At 38.1% G+C, this 19,955-nt stretch overlaps 1 protein-coding gene and 1 long non-coding RNA gene across 2 annotated transcripts in view; both read right to left on the bottom strand.

Moving 5' to 3' along the window:
* Positions 1-1,730, bottom strand: part of MSR1 (macrophage scavenger receptor 1) — an 82,234-nt gene extending 80,504 nt beyond the window's left edge. The window contains exon 1 of the mRNA XM_015085327.3: positions 1,550-1,730. The gene's annotated coding sequence lies outside the window, so the exon portion shown is untranslated. The remainder of the gene's footprint in view (positions 1-1,549) is intronic.
* Positions 1,731-4,406: 2,676 nt separating this feature from the next.
* Positions 4,407-6,663, bottom strand: LOC128314214 (uncharacterized). Its single transcript, XR_008295704.1, has 3 exons — positions 6,086-6,663; positions 4,829-4,994; positions 4,407-4,700 (listed from the first exon to the last, which is right to left on the bottom strand). It is a non-coding gene; the product is annotated as an uncharacterized LOC128314214 (long non-coding RNA).
* Between the last annotated feature and the right edge of the window lie 13,292 nt (positions 6,664-19,955).

Raw genomic sequence — 19,955 nt, 5'->3', positions numbered from 1 at the left:
TTCTTTCTTCTATGAGTGTTCCTTATTCAGATTTAGCATCAAACTCTTAATTTCGTCTTTAAGATTCAGGGTAAATAATAACTCTGTAGCCTTATTATTTAAAAACAAAAAGTTTGGTGTTGTATGAACAGTCAAAAGTATATATGAATGAAAACAGAGTTAATAGGTTTCCAAGCGCTCTACACTTAGGGAATATATCCATAAAAGGGATTAAGGCCTGGATAGACATATCCATATCGTGCCTGGTGCTACTGACACCCAACCTTGGCATTGAATTCATCCTTGAATTGGAAGTCTGGGTCTGAATATTGGCTGTGCCATTTCCTAGCCATGTGACCTTTGGCAAATATTTTAATTGGATGTTTTCATATATGTAAAAAGGATTAAAGTGTCAGTTTAAGAATTATGAACACTTAAAATATTTTTTATACATTTCCTGGTACACAGGTAATATCCATACATAATCACTTTTAAATACCATTTTTGCTTTTTAATATGGACTTTTCTTCTTTTACCTTCGTAGTATCTCCACGAGACACACGGTATTTTCTCCATTTTACGAGGTTAGGAAACTAAGACCTAAAATGTTTAAGTGACTAGTTAATGTTACACGACTAGGAAGTAGGGAGGTTTGGATTTGAAGACAGGCACTGTCTTAGAGAGTATTACCTCCTAAATGCTGCATAAAACATTTACAATCTCAGTTCTGTGACTTTTCTATCACTATTCTCACATGGCCAGTGAGAATGCTAAGCCCCATTTTATGCTGTGTAAATCTTACCCGTTCTTCAAGAGGAACCTAAATTCACACACCTCCATGAAGATCTTTGCAAATCCTTTCCCCCTAAGTGATTTTGGCCTCTCCTACCTCACCATAGTAGTTATCCACAGCAGTCTTACAGCTACTTAAGGTGCTCAAATCATATTATACCTATTTGCCTTAGATCATGGACTTCCCGGAGATAGATTATATTTTTCTGATCCCTTCCCTACATATAGTTCAGTAAAGTGCTTATAGTAAATATCCGACCAATATTTGTTATATAAGCAAAAACAGGTAATAATAAATATTAGGTTAAAGCCAAAAGTATTATATGAAAAGGAAATGAGACCAATTAAAATATCCTCAACCCCATTTTGAATAAAGTCAACAACTCTTAAACAAAATATGGACAATTACATGCCAAAAATTTCTTGCTAGTTTAGCCTACAAAGTATGTAATATATTTCATATATATTTATGTACACACACATTTTTTGCTCCCAGAAAACCTAGCAGAAATCTTTTTTTAAAATCACTGAAACAACCAGACCAGATAATTAGTGATTAGGATAAAAAATTCTATAAGAAATCAATTATATATATATATATATGTGTGTGTGTGTGTATGTATGTGTGTATACATATATATATACACACACACATATATATATACACACATGTTTATACATGTCACCTCTCTCACACACACACACACACACACACACAGTAGACACATACAATCAACAGAAGCAATTTTGGAAAAACATTAAAATAAACTTCTTTTACCGTTTGTCCTAAAGACGGCAGCACTGATTTATCCACTTCCCTCTCTTTACAATTGAGACCTAAAATCTTTATCACATAGTATTTCAGCATCTGGTCCATGAAGAAAGGAAATGACACATTTGTGTGTTGAAAATTTTTCTTAACAATGCATTTCAATAGTACTCTCATCAGTGCACAAGTTTGCAAAATCTAAATTTGTAAGATAACTCATTCCTCTTCCCATTTAGGACATTACAAAAGAAAAGAGAAGTAAAAGGAAAAAGAAACAAGGGTTATGGTTAACAAGATACATGATGTGTGGCAGATTAATTTTTCCCTTTTTATAAAATACGTATGCCTTTTATAACATTATCACTATTATTTTTGTTTAATCTCACTGTCTTCTATTAATTCTAATTATCTCCTCTTTCATATTCTACATGAGGGAAGACTCCATGTTTAAGTAATTTTTAGTTCACCCTCTTTCCTGGAACTCTCACCTCAAGCTTCAAACACAAAACATATGAGGGAAGGAATATAGACACCTACTAAGTAAAAGTAATCGACCAATAATGCTCACTTCAGCTCTATCTATAGTGATGTTAACATTATTTATAGATCTCTTTTGAGCACCTAACAAGTTGTTGATTTCCCCAGGAGTGCAGTGAAGCAAAGAGGTCTCACACATGGGTTCCAGGAACAAACTGCCTTCACCTTCTACCACGCAGTCAGCATTTCTGCTATGCATCTCACTTAATCACAAATCCCAGTAGAACACACATAAAAGCATACACCATTCCATTAATGGATTAATTTTTAGATCTAATTCCTCTGGGGGAGAGTGCTTCTTTATGTTTCATGGAAACTTCTTGGTGCTCCCAACAGGGAGGGATCATACTTCCTAACAAAAGACCGCCAAAATGGCCTTGCCATGATGCCCGTGGACACCAAAGAACTCTAGCTCAGAAGGCAACAGGCCTGGTGGAAAGAATGCAGGTGCAGGAACAGTACACGGTGTTTGGGAGACAGAAATTAACAGTGTCACAACAGCCATTCATTCTTAAAGGCTAACAGTAACCGTAACAGAGACATTTAATCAAGCAGCAAAGCCACTTAGCCAGGTAGCTTTAGACAAGAAGTTAGGATCACAGACACGGATGGTGGTTAGGCTACTCCTTAACCACGTTAGTTTAAATTTATCACCAAATTCTTAGGGAAGAAGAACTGGAGGTGAACATCAGAACTCACTCTACTTCCTTTATAATCATTTGTAAATACATCATTTTATAGAATATGGTCCTTTCGGCATCTTTAAAAAATCTGCAGTTTAAGAACTCCTTTGTATATTGTTAAATTTATGTGCCCCTGTCAACACTATGTGACTAGAAGTCAGACTCTGGGAATAGCAGGCTAAGATCAACTTTCCAAAATTCTATACTAATGAGATTTATTTCTGTCAGAGTGGACTGTATTTCTGGGATGTCTCTATAATATTGATATGTATACATTTTTACTGCCATAATGCTAATCACTTCTCTATTTGATTCCTTCCACAATCTTCAGCCAGACTCTGTGTTTGTATATATACATACACGCAAATATATATATATGTACATATATATCTATGTACACATACACATATGACCCTTGAACAAAATGGCTTTGAATAAAATGGGTTCCTTCATACATGGATTTTTTTCAATAAATGAGGTATAGTACTATAAATGTATCTTTCTTCCTTATGATTTTAATAGTTCCTTTGTTCTAGCTTACTTTATTGCCAGAATACAGTATATAATACATATAACATACAAAATATGTGTTAATCAACTGTTTGTGTTATTGGTAAGTCTTTGGTCAACAGTAGGCTATTAGTGATTAAGTGTTGGGGGAGTCAAAACTTATATGTAGATTTTCAAGTGGGGGGGGTTTGGAAAGTCGGTGCCCCTAACCCCTACATCATTTAAGGGTGAACTATATATATGCATATATTAATCTTATACTATATTACATATTCGCTATTAGGGCTTACTCTATGTATGATGTCTCCTCAGAGGATCAAGTGGAAAAAGTTCAGGTCAAGCTAATGATTGACTGAAAGAACAGAAGGAATGTCCAGGAGTCAGGCTTAACATTCATCATTCCATCTGACTCCGCAGTAACTTTGTCAGGTGGTCTTCCCAATTAAGAAATTGGGCCTTAGAGATATTAAGTAAACTTATGAAGATCACAGAACTATGAGTCACCTGAGCTGGTATTTAAACCCAATTAAGTCTGATTTCAAAACTAGGCAAAATAGACATTTTTCTCTTCATTTTCTCGGTGTATGTATTATCAGGGGTCTTTATCACAAATGTTATATGGAAAATAAACCACAAACATGGGTCCATACCAGACCATCTACATAGTGGCTTTTCTATCAGCTGGGGGTTGCTTATGAACATACGTATCTAGTGTGAAGGCTATATGACATTAAGCCAATATTCAAATAAAGTTTCACAATTAAATAGAAAAATTGACTTAAGTCTCATGGGACCAAGCTATACCACAGATTTATGTGATCAATTTGCAAAGATATTATTTTTTTCTTATTCAGAACCCAAAGCAGCGATTTAAATACAATAATGTTGCAATGGACACATCTCTCCATGTGAATATAACGCATTTATAGAACTATCATACCTCATCCAAACGGATATTGAAAACTTTCATTCCAGGAGACTTTTGTTTGATGATTATAAACAGAAAAAAAAAAAAAACCCTTGATGTTATCAGTAACATTTTAAATAACTTTATATAAACAGAAATTTTCTACAGAAGTCCTCATTAAAATTAAAATGGACTAAGTCATTGGTTCAACCACACCATCTTCAAGTCCTAGTGTTGGTTAAAGTTTTAGAATATTTGCAGGAATTTTAATTTAATTTACAAATGCACCGTATTTCCATAGCTGGTTAGGAGCTGTACACCCATGCAATTTAGGTCTAAATTTCTGTTTCTGTTTTAACATAAAATTACAATAAAACAAGATATCAACACTCAGTGAGGTGGAGGGACCAATATATTTACTTTCCTTTGAGAATGCACTTTACCACACTGTTCGTTTTTAAGGGAGGGCATGATAGTCTTCTAGGTCCAGCCTCAATATCCAAAGAGCTTCGAATGCAGGTCCCTACACCAAGGAAGATGCCAAAGGAACTGAAAATCAATGACTTTTCACGGAGCCCTCAGAGGATTGAGGTCCTGGGGCAAACTCCCACCCACATTTTAGAGAGGTAAATACAGAAACTCGCAGCTTACCTGGAGCAGAGGCCGCTGGATCCAACAATAGTGAGGACACTTAAGTGGCAATTTTGACAAACTGTTGGAGGACTAGTGAGGGCTGGTGTCAGAGGCTCCCGGGGCTGCGGTCTTAGTGGACCCCTGCAATTCTCTGGGCTTTGCCTCCAGGAACGCCCCTCAGGTTCTGAGAATGGAGAGCCAAGGAGAATCACCTGGTGCCTCAGGCAGAGGGAGGGGGGGAAAAGTAACCATTTCAAAACACACCCAGAAGCATTCTCCACAATAAAGGCTTTATTAGAAACTTATCTCACCTGGGAAGGCTGAAGGGCAATTACCCAACTCCAGCTTCTTCCGGTCCATTTTAAGGGGGAGGAGGGAAGCTAAGAAACCAAGTTATCAACATGGTTTGGGCCTGGGATTTAGTCCTGGATTACGGAACACTTCCCTCCGCCCTACTTCACCACCCAACGACATGGCTCCCGTATGATAATAGTGAATTATGGCTGAAAGAACTTCAAAGTTCTTTTTAAAGGGAAGTTTGTAGGGAAAGACAGCTACAGATGCAGCAAATACTCAGCCCAACCAAATTCCTAGCCAGGTCATCCTAAAAGCTCACACTACCAGGCCTATTAGCCTCAGTTCCTGTTACATGATATATCATCTCTAACTTTCAACACAAAATTAAAAGACAGGCTAAAAGTCAAGAAAGTGCATGCCAGGTCCTAAAAGTCACACAGTCCTTGGGTAGTTAGGGAAGTGGAGGGGATAGAGTGTGCACAAAATACTAGTGACTAATTTCCTGGCCATCTCAGCTGTCTCCCCAATGCAACATTAACAAGTCACCCTTTCCTCGTGATTCATGTCTTAATGACACAGAGATAATCGGCTAAGAAAGCAAGTAAATGTGAGCTCATTTTTAAGTGATATTTTAAAAACACAAATGCGCATTGCCTCGGGTTTAGGGAAGCGTGGCTTCAGAATTAAAGTGGCAAACCCATGCGATTTAAATAGGTTTAAAAGTGGTAAAAGTGTTTGGTGCCTAAGTGGTCCAGTCAGTTGAGCCTCCAACTCTTGATTTTGGCTCAGGTTACGATCCCAGGATCGCGGGATCAAACCTCGCTTTGGGCTTCATGCTTAGTGTGGAGACTGCTGAAGAGTCTCTCCTTATGCCCTGTGCTCGCGCGCTCTCTCCAAAATGGAAAAAAAAAAAAAAAAAAAAAAAGTGGTGGAAGTGTCAACTTAAGCCTGAGCAAAGTTCATTAAACAAATTCTTACCCAGAAGTCTCCTGGCATTGTCGAGATGTGAGCCCACGCACTCTACAAGAGAACAGGATTTGTACCTTAGCCAAGGGAATTATAGCAAGGTGGATACTTACTGTACAGCAATTTCTCATGTTCCATAGCCTTTTTTTAGAGTGAAACGTTTCCAATTTAAAATGCAGAACTTAAAGACTGTTCAAAAATATTTCTAGGGGCATCTGGCTAGTGACAGAACACAAACAAGCGTCTATATTCTCTGATGTTCTTTCCACTGTACCACAAAGATCCTTCACTTTTGTGAACACACATAATTGCTTTTCTATACATCTTCATTTTCTTCCATTATATCTTCAGACGCTATTGCTGATGATTTCCAGAAGTGCTTCCAAAGCGCTTCTGCTCTTTTGCTGTTTGATCTCCCTACAACATGGCTGCCAAAGAATGAAGATCTCTTTGTCTTTCACCTTTCACATCTCTTGAGAGCACCACAAACCCTAGCCAGGAGCCATATGGGGAAGGTGATTCTAAGCAGTGTAGTTTCTGGCATCTCCTCTGGGGCACAGAGAAGACAGTAACAATGGGGAGGGGGTCATGCGTGGTAGTATAGTGTCACAAGGCAAAAACAACACTGCGGACCCACTTAGTCTGGCTACATCTACCATCCGAAAAAGGAGGAGAAGCTGAATTGCTGAAAAGAAAGAACTTCACAGGGGAGATTGTGCATTCAAATGACCGAGGAAGATAAGAACAGGAAAAACATCAAAAACGAGGCAAGGCCAATGTGGGTGGGGTGAAAAAAAGCGGAAGGTGGCAAGCAAGGTTCCAGATTGGGCAGAGAGTTAGGTAGGAGGCCGGCGGGTTGAGGAGGTTTTCTTTATCTTAAGAGCAGTGGAAAGACATTCATTTTGTGGTGGGATGAATAAGACACATTTGGATTTTGAAAATTGCCTCTGCCACGTGGAGAACAACTTGAAAGTGGGAAGTTTGAGCACGTCGATAAGTTAGAAAGTTAGTGCAAAAGTTCAGGGGAAGGTGATGACAGCTTGGACGTGTTGGTGTCAGTGGTGATGGGGAGGAGTAGACAGAGATATATTAAAAGGCAAATGTAATGGGACTTGAAAATGGACTTGATGGTGAGAGATGGTGGGCCTGAGCTTTTCTCATGTATAACTACAGACCCACTCCCCTTCTATTTCCCCCAAGAGCCTATCCTCCTTATACGGAAACAAATGGCTTCTTTGACAGCTGGCTTTTGATGAGGTTGGGCAGGTGGGTAGCCCGGCAGATTCATGAAAGAACGGAGTTAGTTAGCTCTTCATATTAATGGTCCAGAAATGAAATAAATATTGATAGTCTAGGAATGTTGAATGGCCTCCTAAGGAGCTACATGACCTATACAAGCAGAAAATTTCTTAGTCTGCTAGGCATAAACCTAGGGATTTTAATGTCTTAGCCAGCTCAACAACTATGATAGTTAACAAAAGTCCACTACTTTTTAAACGATGGGTCCCTTGAGAAACAATCCAGAAACCTGGTCATAGGACTTGGGGTAAGCAGAATAATGGCCTCTCCCGGAAAGATATCCACATCCTAATTCCAGGAACAATGTTATATTACAGGGTAAATGGGAATTAAGATTGCTAATTAGCTGACCTTCAAATGAGACGAATCTGGATTATCTGAGTGGGTTTAGTGTGATAAGCAGGATCCTTAAAAGTAGAGAAGGGAAGCAGAAGAAGAAAATCAGAGAAAGTGTTGTAATGGTGGAAGAATGGCCAGAAAGACACAGGGTTGCTGGCTTTGATAATGGAGGCAGAAGGTCTTGGGCTAAAGACTGGGGGTGCCCCCTAGCAGTTAAAAAAGGCCAGGGTATATGGGTGCCTGGGTGGCTTAGTTGGTTAAGCCTCTGACTCTTGATTTCAGCTCAGGTTGTGATCTCACAGTCATGAAATCGAGCCCTGCATTGGGCTCTGCGCTGACAGCACGGAGCCTGCTTGAGATTCGCCTCTGTCTCTCTCTGCCCTTCCACAGTGCACTCTCTCTCTAAATAAAATAAACCTTTTTTTTTTTTTTTTTTAAAGGCAAGGTCATAAATTTTCCCCTAACGTGTCCAGAAAGTAATGTAGCCCTGCTGGCAGTGTGGTTTCAGTCCACATTGCCATTTAGCCCATTTAGACATTAAAATCCCTAGGTTTCTGCCTAGCAGACTAAGAAGTTTTCTGCTTATGTAGGTCATGTAGCTCCTTAAGAGGCCACTCAACATTCCTAGACTATCAATATTTATTTCATCTCTGGACCATTAATATGAAGAGCTAACTAACTCTCCTTTCTTTCACACATCCATTTTGGACATCTAACCTATAGAACTGTAAGAAAATAAATGTGCATTCTTTTGAGCCACTAAGTTTGTGTCTGTTATTCCAACAGTAGAAAACGAATACAGGACTGTGTTAGTTTGCTAAGATTGCCATAACAAAAGACCACACTGGGTGGCTTAAACAGTAGAAATTTACTTCTCACAGTTCTAGAGGCTGAAGTCTAAGATCAAGGCGTTGGTAGGTTTGATTTCTCCTGAGGTCTCTCTCCTTTTGGTTCTTTTTCACATGGTCATCCCTTGGTGCTTACACTGCCCTTGATATCTCTTTAAGTGTTCAAGTTTCCATTAGTCATGTTGGATTTTTAACTTAAAAAGACCTTAAAAAGGCCGCTTTTTAACTTAATTACCTCTTTCGAGGATCTATCTCCAACTATAGTCACATTCTCAGGTATGAGGGCTTAGGGCTTCAATTTATGAATTTTATGAGAACACAATTCAGTTAATAACAACAACTATATCATAAACCTCCCTTGACGCCCTCTCCAGAGGGTCCTGAAGCAATATACTAAGGTGACTTACCAGAGCTTGTTAAATAGAGGCTCAGAATTCATGCCACTTTGTGTGCCTATGGACTGTCGTGACCCAAGTTCATCTCATAGTAGATACTATAGGACTACAGATCTACCCTGTGGTTATTTCCTCAGATACAAAATGTGTATTGAAAATAGATACATTAAACATTTGGCAGAATCCATATTTATTCATCTGTGGGGTAAAAACTCTCATGGCAGAAAGGGTCAAATAGAAGCCTTAGAGACTTCTCCCTTTCCACCAGGATGGTAATCCAAAAGCCATTCCAGACCCTTGGGAAGACTAGTGAGATCAGGGCACAATCAAATATTAATGCTGCAAAGCAGTGATTTCGGGAGAATGACATGTGAATGAAATTTTCAGAATGAGCAAGGGCATGAAAACATTCATTTCCCACGTAAATGTCCACTAGAGGGCATCCACCATGGTGGTCCAATGATCTGGTTAACAAGATGACTTTCTTTGGTGAAAGTCAATCAGCTTTTTCCTCCAGTCCCTGTATACACAAAGTAATGCAACAGAGATGGAAGTGACTCATGGGCTGAACAACATGAGCTTTCTCTCAACGGGGCTGCTCTGGATACTGCTGCTGCTGGGTTTTTGGTATGTCAACAGCAGATGCAAACACTGAAGCATCATGATATGGCGCAACCAGTCATGTGAGGGCACCTTGATCCCACTGGATCTCTTCCAGAGAGGAATGTCCAATCTCACTGGGATAAACACTTGTTTAGGATGTGGAGTTTCCTCTCCTGCTTTCAGCATCTCTCTCAGTACCAAGTCAGCAGATACACTGGATTCCTTATTCCACGCTAATGTATACCACGCAATATTGCTTCTGACCAAGGAGCATATTTTATGAATGGTTCCAAGTTTAAAGGCTTCAGGAATGAGCTCTGATTGGCTAAGTTTGGTGAGGAGCCCGTTGCTAGACCAATCACTCTTGTCTAAAGGTGGGGTTTTGTAAGACGATCTCTCACAAAAAAATGGATGGTTGGATTGGGAGAAGGAATATGTCTCAGGTGTGTTAGTAGAGGGGACACTTCAGCAGTAATGTTCTGTGCTCCTAAGTCTCATATTAATCTGTCACTTGACTTTTCATCTCTTTGTCCTATTTTCCAAACAGAATAAATAAAGGCATGCATATCCTCAATGTATTTTAAAGTGTTGATAATATGTCACATTTATACATTCTTTAGGGCATAAATTGTTACTATCCCTTTATTTATTTAATTTATTTATTTATTTATTTTTGGTCTCATACATAATAGGCCCTAATACTTTTTTTGCATGGAAAAAAAAATGAAACACAGTTTATCTCATTTCCTTCTTTACAATGACTTTATATTCTGGACAGAATAATATAATCCCAGTTTAAAAACTGAGGAAACAAAGTCTAAGAGAAGGTACTGCTTTAGGAACAATCACGAGGAAGGTAAAGGATTCAGTCTGAATCAGAAGAACTGATGATTCTTTGCCACATTGTATTATCTGTAAATATGATCATGATAATCTATGTGGGCCACTGTCTTCTGACAAAATGGCATTAAAGAACCTTTCCATTTTTGTAAATTCCCCACTGTGAGTGTCTTTTCAGCAGGTAGGCTTCCCCACCAGGCAAGCTCCAAGGCTCTCTCTCCCTGTCTCTTGATCACTAGGGTGTATGCTGTGAGGTAGGCCGGGGCAAGACTGAACCCTGCCTGGGTTTGGAGTCTTGAGAAAATACAACAGATGTTAGGATAGGTAAGAAACAATCCATGGCAGTGGAAGGACTGAGGGTCTAGAGGAAGATTTGTTATCAAGAATCCCGTGTTGGTAGTGCTATCAGCATCGTCCTTAACTCAAAGAGGCTTTGGATTTGTGTGCTTAGTCTTTGCTTTGTGCCCTTTTCTCAAGCTGAATTCTCTAGCCTTCCCATTGATTCTGTGAGGGGCCAGATAGTCTTCCAGTGAAGTTCATTGCTGCTTACATTAAACAGAGTTCTTACTACTACAATGGTGATGATACTTGATGTAACCAAATAGAAGCTGATGTAGAGAAACCTGATAGTCTCAAGAATCCTGATTACTTTTCTCTGGGTAATCACCATTGTCCAGAAGTTTCCCTTCCTCCCTTCCTTCCTCATTCCACCCTCCCTTCTTCCCTCTCTTCTTCCTTTCTTTCTCTCTCCCTTTCTTCCCTTCTTTCCTCCTCTTTCTTTCCCTTTCTTTCTTTCTTTCTTTCTTTCTTTCTTTCTTTCTTTCTCCTCTCTCTCTCTTTCTTTATTTCTTTTTCTTTCTTCTCCTTTTTTTCAATTCAGCTGAAAAGAGTTAAAATGTTAATAGTTTACCCTATTCTAATTGTAGCTTTATAAACGGCATGCTATCTTTCCCGAATCATAGGCAGTTTGAAAAAAATGGACTTCATACATGGAAACTGGTCATATTCTATTTCCTCTCATTAGAAACATAATATGAATATGAGATATGCTTTGTGATCTTTAATAACGATCCATTTAAAAATACTCAATCCTTAGCAACATAGAGGTAAACACTTTAATTTACCAAATCTATGATAAAAAGAATAGTTAGAATTGTGTTAATTAGTTCAGGTGCCTGAACAGATCTGATGGAGTCCTGCAGCTCTCTGTGGGACACAGATGTCATCTAAAAAGCACCCAACTAAGGAGAACCATGAATATGATAATAAGGATGAAAGGAAATAGCAATTTTTTATCATCAGCCAAAGTGAAGGATACCCCACAAAGGACAAAAAGCACCATCATCTTTTGAATAATAGTTCAAAGAAGCAGATGATTCAGAAAAATGAAGAAATAGAACTAATGTAAATTGCTCAAGATTGCATTTTTCTTTGTAACATAAATGGCAATTGCAGTGCTTAATCTTGAGCCTTCTATTATTTAGATACGAATACACATTATCTCCGGAAAATTCCTTTGTGAGGCAAAAGTTTTTTGAAATTTAAATGAGTTCTTTCTCATCTGTCATAATGCTTACAACAAATTTACATAGACTTCACATGGCATTGATCTTCACCAAAGGGAACAATCTTCCCTGGCGGTTTTTACATCACATGGAAGAGATTCCGTTTATTTGTATGTATGTATGCATGTATGTATGTATGTATGTATGTACGTATGTGTGCGTGTGTGTGTTTCAACTACATTGGACACTGGCATTTTAAATATTCCAGCTGGTCTTTAAAAGTACATTAAAAAACATTGCATTACAGTACTTACATTTAAAAATATTGACCAGCTAACACAGATTAAGGAGAGTTGTTAGGAAATTCCTTAGTGACATTATATTTATGTTAGAAATATATTCCCTGCATTCAGATAACTTTCTATATACACACAACATAGGAAAAAAAGGAGCAAGGTGAGACCTCTCATGACAAAATTATATAAAGCAGCTAGTAACAAACTAGTCAATAAAGAAATATGGTGTGAGTTATTCAAGAAACACATTATGAAATCCTCACTGTTTCCAGGACCTAAATATTTTTATTTTCTTATGCTAATCTACTCATTATCATACACAGAATTCTTATTTAAATAGCATGCAAGATTAAGTGTGGATGCTAATATGGGCTTCTAAGAGTTGAATCCTGCCTCTGGAATTTACAGACCGTGACATCAGGCAAATTATTTTACCTGTTTTTTTAGCAGTAAAATGAGGATTAAAACAAACTATTAGAATTGAATAAATTCATATTTGTAAAGCACATATAGTAGTGCCTGGCTTCTAGAACCTCCTATCTAAGTGCATTGTTGAATTGGTAACAGCAAATTGAAATGTTAAAATTTGAAAATGTAAAACCGGCATTGAATCTTCTTTATTAATATTACATTTTTCCCCAAAAGAGCAATTTCTCAGGAAATATTAACTAATTAGTCATATTCTTTTAATTTCAGCAGCTGATTTTTAATATTGACATGCCATTTTACCGAGTAAACTGAACTGAAAAAATTATAAACGAGAAGGGTTGTTGTATTTTCTATTCTCTTATTTACTTTTATCCTCTGACAGAATTTTTTTTGTCCTTGATAACTCAGCAATTTAAATTGATGATTTAAATCTTATAATGGTTGCAAAGATTCCTGTTATGTAAATCATCATGATTTATGTGCTTATCAAATCTAGCGTGATGGGAAAAACCACAGATTCTAGAGCCAAATTATACGGCTTCAAATTCCAGAAATACTTATTACTTATGTGATTTTGGGCAATGTATTTAACTTTGAAAAAGTGTCTCTGCTTTTCTCATCTATAAAATAAGGATACAAGAGGGGCTCCTGGGTGGCTCAGTCGGTTAAGCGTCCAACTTCAGCTGAGGTCATGATCTCATGGCTTGTGAGTTTAAGCCCTGCGTCAGGCTCTGTGCTGACAGCTCAGAGCCTGGAGCCTGCTTCGGATTCTGTGTCTCCCTCTCTCTCTCTAGTCCTCCACCGCTCATGTTCTCTCTCTGTCTCAAAAATAAATAAACGTTAACAAAAAATTAAAAAATAAATTAAAATAAAATAATACAAGAGCAAGCTCCTGGGGCACCTGGGTGGCGCTCAGTAGGTTAAGCATCCACGATCTCAGCTCAGGTCTTGACCTCAGGGTCTTGATCTCAGGGTCCTGAATTCAGCCTCACCTTGGGCTTCATGCTGGGAATGGAAACTACTGAAAAGAGCAATTTATCATAGGTGTGCTGTGAAAATTAAATGAGTTTACGGGGTGCCTGGGTGGCTCAGTCGGTTGAGTGTCTGACTTCAGCTCAGGTCATGATCTCGCGTTCCGTGAGTTCGAGCCCCGTGTTGGGCTCTGTGCTGACAGCTCAGAGCCTGGAGCCTGTTTCAGATTCTGTGTCTCCCTCTCTCTCTGACCCTCCCCCATTCATGCTGTCTCTGTCTCAAAAATAAATAAACGTTAAAAAAAATAATAATAATAAATGAGTTTACAGCTGTGCTTTTGAAGTAGAGAATCTGAAGGGACTCCATTTTAGTCCCATTTTAGAAAGGACTCCATTTGGTCTCTGCTATGTTTCTGCTAGGCCCCATTTATCCATGTTCCTTATTCTGCCTATAAAGTAGCCAAAGAAGCTATGTTCCCACTTCAAGGTGGAAGTAAAAATTTTTTCTCAGGCTCCAAAACCAGATGACAAAGAAGAGCCAGATCCCAAACATATCCCGGGACATTAGCTTCAAACAAATCTTGCTTGATGCTGGCATGAACACCCCTACCTTTGGTATGGAACCACCTATCGTTCACCTGACACTACCCTTTGATTGGACCCCACCCTGGATTCCTCGAGGAGCGTGTACTGTAGACCCTTTTCTAATATAAACCCCTAGCCCCAAGCAGTAACAAGACCCATTCTCCTTTCCTTTCAGAGTTCCCAGACCCTGGCTTTGATTCTCTACCTGTCACCTACACCATTCAGTAAACTGTTTCCCTTTCTCTGGCTCACATTTGATTTCTTCCTGTGTGAAGCCAAGGACCCTCCTGGCTGGTCCTGTGGGGTCCTCCCCTGGATTCTTGGACTCAGCCTGCCCTCATCACTTTCACAGAGTGAATAATCCTTACTTTGGCATCATTATAATAATTCTTGGTGTGATTTATGCACTCCTGGACCTTTGAAATGCATATTTGCTGGAGTTTTTGGTAGATGTCATATTCTTTGACATCACCTGCATTTCAAAAATATGTTTACTGAGGATCTTTTATGAGTTAGACACTTTGAAAGACTTGTGGGTGAAATACTTGTAACCATAAAACACTGTTGTGTTTAGGTTTAAAATCTGGAAGGGAGACACATACATGGAAGACAGTGTTAGCGCTCATCAACACTAGGTTCTCCTTACTTTCCTAGGGAGATCATACTTTCATCTGAGTCACTTTTGGACTAAGGCAATGCAAAGTGTGAGTTCAGGTAGGAAAGCACACTAGAATCTTACAGTTGCAAAGGTTATTCAATAATGAATTACACATTGCAAAGAAAATGACATGACATCAAAAATAACATGTCATATAAAAATACAATTCATTTATGTTAGTATTAAAAATACCATTTCTTAGAGTAGCAACTTTGTCTCTTTTCAAAAAGAAAATGGAACATCTTAAAATCTTAGTTTTGCAAAATGTCACTGTGAATAGTTTACAAAAATCCAAATAAAAAGAGTTTTATAGAACCCTCAGAAATGTTTTGAAATATCTACACAATGAAATCAACTTCATTATATTTACAGGCTCTGTGAAAAAGAATGCCATCTTGTTCATGAATCACAGGAACTCAAAATCTTATTTTCTGTTATTTACTGAAACAAAAGGAAAATTATAGAAATGTGGGTATCTATATTAAGTCATGGAATTTAATAAAATAATCTCATTTAAAAACAGATTTAAGTTTCTCAAGACATTTTACTCAAATTTTTATTATAACCTGAATGATCTTATCCTTATAGTATGGGTCAAGAAATTATGGCCAACTGCCTGTTTTTGTGAATATAATTTTACTGGAATACAGTTGTGACAATTTGTTTACATATTATTTATGGCTGCTTTTACTACAACTCCAGAGATGGGTATTTGTGACAGACAGTGTATGTCCTACAAAGCTGAAAATATTTGCTGTATGACCGACCCTTAATGAGACAAATTTACTAGCCCTGCTTATAGAGTTAGAATTTTTATTAATTTATCAACTTTTAAATATTTTTAATTTGACTCAGAGTTCGATGCACTAAAACAGAAACCTATACTCTTTAGTGTATTTAGGAGTTTTAAGCAGAAAACGGTTTGTTTTTTTGTTTTGTTTTGTTTTTTTGTTTTTTCTAGGTAAGCTCTATCCTCAATGTGGGGCTTGAACTCATGACCCTGAGATCAAACGTCACATGCTCTACCATACTGAGCCAGCCAGGCACCCCCAAACAGAAAAGTATTTAATTCAAGGAATAAGGTATCCACAAAATTGCTAGAAGAGCTGAAAGGGAAAAGTCTACGTAGGGGCTCATGGAACCTCTCCCAGAACAATTTAGAAATGACCTCCCTGGGGACCTACTGCCTTGGAGGTGTCCACTGGAGGTTTCTGGGCCCAAAGAAATAGGCGCAGGCCTCGGCCTCCTCAATTGTTTCTGTCACTCAGAGAACTGAAGAATAAACACCCTTCTTCAGAACGTTGCTTCAGGAATGGTGTACAAAGCTCCATGTATCTGCTTGCCGGAAGCAGTGGGTCAGGACACTGGGAAGACAGCCTCTACCTGGCTTCTGCTTTCTTTGCAAAAGAATTGTTCTAATTGGGTAATTTGCACCCAGGCAAGAGTCTGGAAAACGTTAAATGTGTCTTTTTTGTTTTTTTGTCTTTTGCTTTCAATCTCTCCTTCTAGAAGAAGTGTGGAATGGACAGTTGTTGAAAGAGACAATACGGAGAACTCATCTGATAACATAATAAAAACAATTATACTCATTACAATTATCTAATTAGAGGATAAATATTATAGGATATTTAGAATGCATATCTAAAATTATACACACACACACACACACACACACACACATCTACATCTATAAATAGTCAAATGCTAATATTCCATCAGTGGGATTGCAATCATATATTCTGGTTAACATATTGCTTTTTTTCAGTTAACGTAGTGCTTTTAGCTCACAACAGATTAAAATCTCAAAGCAAAGGGAGAGTTGATGTGAATTTAAAATTATCCCAGGCAATTCTGACACTTTTACTTTTTTTTCCTTTTTTCTCACCCCATACTGTTTCAATGCTACCTCCACTGAAAATTACACATAAACAATAAAAGTAAATACACCAAAATATTTATAACGATTATTCTTATGTGGTGAAATTATTGCTGGTTTTCATCTACCTTTCAACATTATGAAATAAACACATGCATTTAATCACATTATGTATATAGTTAAGAATAGCTTTCATTGACTTAAGATTAAAACTTAATTTGGTAGGTACCAAAGTTGTGTTCCAGAATTATACTATTTTGTTTTCTGTTAGCAATTCATGGAAGCAAATACCTGTTTCCTTAAACCTTTATTGCTCTGAAGTTTGTTCTGTTATTTTTTTTGTTTTTGTTTTAATTTAATTTTTTATTTTTAAAATTTACATCCAAATTAGTTAGCATCTAGTGCAACAATGATTTCAGGAGTAGATTCCTTAATGCCTCTTACCCATTTAGCCCATTCCCCCTCCCACACCTCCTCCAGTAACCCTCAGTTTGTTCTCTATACTTATGAGTCTCTTCTGTTTGGTCCCCCTCCCTGTTTTTATATTCTTTTTGTTTCCCTTCCCTTATGTTCATCTGTTTTGTCTCTTAAAGTCCTCAGATGAGTGAAGTCATATAATACTTGTCTTTCTCTAACTAATTTCACTTAGCATAATACCATCCAGTTCCATCACATAGTTGTGAATGGCAAGATTTCATTCCTTTTCATCGCAGAGTAATACCCCATTGTATATATATATATATATATATATATATATATACACCACATCTTCTTTATCCATTCATCCCTTGATGGACATTTGGGCTCTTTCCATATTTTGCTATTGTTGATAGTGCTGCTATAAACATGGGGGCGCATATGTGTCCCTTCGAAACAGCACACCTGTATCCCATGGATAAATGCCTAGTAGTGCAACTGCTGGGTTGTAGGGTAGTTCTATTTTTAGTTTTTTGAGGAACCTCCATACTGTTTTCCAGAGTGGCTGCACCAGCTTTCATTCCCATGTTCTGTTATTTTTTAAAAAAAATATTTATTTATTTTGAGAGAGAGAGAGAGAGAGAGAGAGAGAGAGCGCTCAAGCAGGGGAGGGTCAGAGAGAGGGGGAGAAAGAGAATCCCAAGCAGGCTCTGCACTGTCAGTGCAGAGCCCAATGCAGAGCTCAAACTCACAAACTGTGAGATACTGACCTGAGCTGAAATCAAGAGTCAAGCCACCCAGGCACCCCTGTTCTGTTATTTTTAATTTTGCCACTTAACAAGTAAGGTTTCTTCTTGTTAATATGTTTTGTGCATTTAGATGATTTTCTCAGTGCATTGGTTATTTACATTTATTTTATGAATCACTTGCCCATTGGATAGTCTTTTGAAGTTTTTCTTTTTGCCTTATTGATTTTATGAGATCTTATGTACTGAGGACCATGACTTCCTGTGTTTTGATTATTATTATAATTATTTCCTTCTTTTTTCTTGCATTTGGTTATGCTTGTTGTGGTATTTTTATAATATGATTTTTAAAACTTTTTGGGTAGTCAAATCTATCAGTCCTTTATGATTTTATTTTCTGCCTTTTATTTCTTTCTTAAAGATTCTTAACTCATTGTCATATAAACAGTGTTTTAGTAAGGACAATGACAAGAAAGGCCACAAAATGAGAGAAAAATACTTGTAATGTACCTAATATAAAAAACCTGATATCCAGGGGTGCCTGGGTGGCTCAATCAGTTGAGTGTTCAACTTTGGCTCAGGTCATGATCTTGCGGTTCAAGGGTTTGAGCCCTGCGTCAGGCTCTTCAGATTCTGTGTTTCCTTCTCTTTCTGCTGCTCCCCTAATCATGTTCTGTTTCTCTCTCTCTCAAAAATAAACAAACATTAAAAACTAAAAAAAAATGATATCCAGACCATATGAAATATTCCTACAAATAATTACCTGGTAAATAAAAGATATGAAAGCATAGAAGACATTCTAGCTCAGTAATTTCGTTTTTAAGTATACATCTGTATTAATCAGGGTTCTCCAGAGAAACATAACCAGTAGGAGATCTCTCTGTATATAGATGTAACATGGCTATGTAAAGGAGATTTATTAAGAGAAATTGGCTCATGTGATTACGGAGGGTGAGAATCCCATGATCTGTCATCTGTAAGCGAGAGATCCTTGAAAGCCAGTGGTGTAATTCAGTCCAAGGCTGAAGGCCTGAGAAGAGGGGAGACAATTGTGCAAATACTATTCAGGTCCCCATGGATTAGCTGATGTCCAGCTGACACACTGGGGTGAGCAATTTACTGAGTTCACGATTCAAATGCTAATCTCATCCAGAAACCCTTTTGCAGACACACCCAGCAATAAGCTTTAATCTGGGCACCCTGTGGTCAGCCAACTTGACACATAAAATTAACCATCCCAATACCTCAAAGAGATTCTTGCATATATGCACAAAGAGATGTAACTACCCATAATCTTCAAATAAGTGGTTTTGTAACCACTCCAACTGGAAACAACTGAAACATCCATTAGGAATAAAATGAACAGATATTGTGGTGCATTGATTCCCAAACCCTTTTATCTCAGGAAACTTTTATACTATTGTGGAGGATAAGCTTAGGAATCCCCTGGGTTTATACTGGGTTAACAAGGCATAAAGAAATACAAAGTCATAAAATGCTCCCACCCGAGTTTGGGTAAACCAGATTGGCACTCCAAGAATAGGGGGGTGCAAAGACACCCCGAGAATAGGGAGGTGTAAAGGTGCCAGGAATAGGGAGGTACAAAGGCACCTCCAAATAGAGAGGGGGACAGAGCTCCCAGAATAGATAGGGAGAGGCAAAGGCCTAAAATAGGTATGGTGCAAAGGTGCCCAATATAGGTATATGAAAGAAACAAGATTAGATATTCAGAGTGGAAGCACCCCCAATTTAGTACTATGGCAGAAAGCTGTTTTCACAGGAAGATAGGTCCAGTTAGGTGAATTGGTGAACTGGACTATGGACCGCTGTGCTGCAGGCAAAGCAGCCTGGAGTGGAGAGCGTTAACAAAAGAAAAGGTGCCTTATTAATCTTGAGGTTACCCTCCTATCTGTCTTATCCCTTAGGCCAGCAAAGATAAACAGGCATGGTGCCTCCTGTCTGCTGTGAACAACCACCTACCCATCTGCCCAGTTCCCGGATTGTGTTTTATATTGACCCAAACCCCAAACACTGTATATCTTCAAAATCCCCTTTTCCCCCCTCATGTCCCCAAG

The sequence above is a fragment of the Acinonyx jubatus genome, chromosome B1 (genome assembly GCF_027475565.1).
Source record: "Acinonyx jubatus isolate Ajub_Pintada_27869175 chromosome B1, VMU_Ajub_asm_v1.0, whole genome shotgun sequence".
NCBI classification, from domain to species: Eukaryota; Metazoa; Chordata; class Mammalia; order Carnivora; family Felidae; genus Acinonyx; species Acinonyx jubatus.
This window is presented reverse-complemented; position numbering and strand designations above follow the sequence as displayed.